The sequence below is a fragment of the Pteronotus mesoamericanus genome, unplaced genomic scaffold (genome assembly GCF_021234165.1).
Source record: "Pteronotus mesoamericanus isolate MK-2021 breed Mesoamerican mustached bat unplaced genomic scaffold, CSHL_Meso_final contig_55, whole genome shotgun sequence".
Taxonomy (NCBI): Eukaryota; Metazoa; Chordata; class Mammalia; order Chiroptera; family Mormoopidae; genus Pteronotus; species Pteronotus mesoamericanus.
The window spans coordinates 1,979,753-1,982,653 of record NW_026555198.1 but is presented as its reverse complement, the minus strand read 5'-3'; the positions used below and the strand labels follow the sequence as shown (position 1 = coordinate 1,982,653).

The 2,901-nt window shown below is 41.7% G+C and overlaps 1 pseudogene; it reads right to left on the bottom strand.

Annotated features, from left to right (window-relative positions):
• Positions 1 to 495: 495 nt before the first annotated feature.
• On the bottom strand, positions 496 to 844 carry LOC129075518 (small ubiquitin-related modifier 3-like; annotated as a pseudogene).
• Between the last annotated feature and the right edge of the window lie 2,057 nt (positions 845 to 2,901).

Below are 2,901 nucleotides of genomic sequence, written 5' to 3'. Positions count from 1 at the left end.
TCCCTTCAACTTTACCATATTCTCAGAAGAGTTAAAACTTGCAATATTTAGCATTTAAAAAACCTACAAGAAACAGTAAATGAAAGTTTGTCTCCCATCCCCACAATGCCCCCAACACCTGTCCCACAGAAGCACTCCCACTTTTATGATATGAGCTCTCTACATGATGGAGTACACAGGAGGGCTTATTCAATACCTAAGACAAGATCTCCGTGTAGACTAAAAGGGGAAATTCACACCATAAGCTTTGGGGAAAAGTCATAGGAAGGTGAAAGACAAAAATGAAAGCAAAAGCAAACGCCAAAACCCTCGCACCTCACAAGTTATTTTCCTAAACAAACATGACACTGAGCCTGGACAGGTTTCAGGCAAGAATTCATACCTGCAGACAGTTTGGAGTTATGCCCCCGCAGTTATGTCAGAGAGGAAAGGAATTTGGGGTGATGTCCTAGGTTCCTGCAGACTCCTTTGTGATTGACATGATCACAGTGTTCGCTATTCAACATCAAATGCAAGGTCGATGACAAAGTGGGGCCAGTGACTCCAGAGACCACATCCCAAGAGGCAGCCAGTCACCCACGAGCCTCCTGTCTGCTGCTGGAACATGTTGATGACATCTTCGTCCTTCACCTCAAGCTCCAGGGTGTCTGCTTCATTAATTGGTTGACCATCAAACCTGAATCTAATCTGTCTCATTGACAAGCCCTGCCAATCACAGTAGGCCTTCATCAGCTTTGCTCAGCTTGATCTTGAACTGGACCACAGAACCATCCTACCTGGCCACTTTCAGGTTGATGTGGTCATTCTCTGTCTTCACTCTCTCCTTGGACTTTTCCTTGGACATGGCTGGTGGGGTGGTGGTGGGGAATTAGGCAGCGTGGGAGTGGGAGAGTCATACTTTCAGCCCTTGCTCTCCTGCAGTAACAGCTCACCGTTACTGTCTTAATTTTACTAATGAAGAAAATGAGGTTCAGAGAGGTAAAGTAGCTTGTTTAAGATCACGCAGCTACTAAATTGCATAGTTGGGATTTAAACACATGCCTGTCTGATTCCAAAGCTTATGCTCTTTAACAGGACACCCTATTGCCTCTAGAGTGGCTGTTAAGAAAGCAATCAGAATTTCCCATTCTAGAAAATAGTAGATCTTTTCTCCTTCATGTTGACTGTCTTAGTCAGTTTGGGATATTATAACAAATAGCATAGACTGGGTGGATTAAACAACAAACATTTATTTCCAACAGTTTGGGAGGTTGAAAAGTCCAAGATCAAGGCACCAGCAAATTCAGTGTCTGGTAAGGGACTGCTTCCTGGTTCGTATACAGCTGTCTTCTCACTGTGTCCTCACATGGCAGAAGGGGAGAGAGAGCTCTCTGGAATTTCTTTTGTAAGGGCACTGATGCCATTCATGAGGACTCCACCTTCATGACCTATCACCTTCCAGAGGTCCCACTCAACACTGAGGGTTGGGTGTCAACATATGAATTTTGGGACATACAAACATTCAGTTCATAACATTAACTTTTACTCAGGGGCTTCTGTTCATGATTAGACCTATGATGATTTGAAATTTCTGGGCACACACTTGTTTTCACCCAAAGAACCTTTTCTAACAACTTTAAAGGAAACAGATTGTAGAATTTTAATCTTCCCTGTTGAATGACTTTTGAAATATTTAATTTATTTAGTTTTAGAGAGAGGGACAAGGAAGGACAGAGGGACAGAAACATCAATGTGCGGTTGCTTCTCTTGCACCCCCTACTGGGGACCTGGCACACAACCCAGGCATATGCCCTGACTGGGTATCAAAACAGCAACCTTTTGGTTTGCAGGCCGGTGCTCAATCCACTGAGCCACACCAGCCAGGGTTGTTGAATGACTTTAAATTGGGCATTTTCCCTGCTCTAACTATTCTAAATGGTAGTCAAGAAGAATAAAAAATTGATATATAGTGTTTCTATGAAATCATCAGCCTGCAAACAATTCATTGAGCAAATGTAAGAGTTACATAGGCCACTGTGATAGGCTTTTCACCAAATCTAACTCAGTTGATTTCCATTACTGTCAACAGTGAGATGAAGAATTGTACTCATTTAGAAATGGACTGTGCCCTTGGCATAGTACAAGAAGAGAACAAGATAGCATCTTTCAAACCAGGATTTTATGACCACAATACTACTCAGCCATGGTGCTGGGCTCTAGAGAAAATCTCTATCCATACATATATCAGGGCCCTCCTAACTTCAGTTTCTGCTTCAATTTTCCCCTAGTCTGGAAGTCTCTTTCTCTTTGTTTACTTATAAAAATTTGACCCTTCCATTGAAGTCCAACTAAAATTATACCTTTTCCAAGATGACTTTCCCAACAATTTACAAATCAATCCCTCCATCATTTCCTCATTAACTTGTGTCAGAGCCAGCTTTTTATCAGAATTTGGTTCAACGGTATTTATTTCTCTGTAAGATTATGAGCTCCCATAAGTTAAGGGCTTTAGCTTGCTCTTTTCTTTATCACTCCTAGCTTCCAATATAGTATGTATCACATGCTTTACTAAATATCAAATGCTTATTAAATCACATCTGACTGAATAATTAAAAATTGAAATGTATTCTTTTTAGACAGCAATCCTCACCCCTGCCCCCGCCTCCTGCCTGGGCCCAGGCACTCAAGTGTCAGGGATACAGCATAATTGCTAATACTTTACCTTTGGCATCAGAACAACCTACATTCAAATACGGTACCACAACTTCCTAGCTGTGCAACCTAGGCAAGTCATTTCACTCTCTGAGTCTCAGTTTTCCTGGTCTATACAATGGGAAATAATAACCCTCACAAAATCATCGAAAGGAATAAATGAGATAGATGCATGTGTGTGAGCCATACACTGCACACATGCAAACCTTA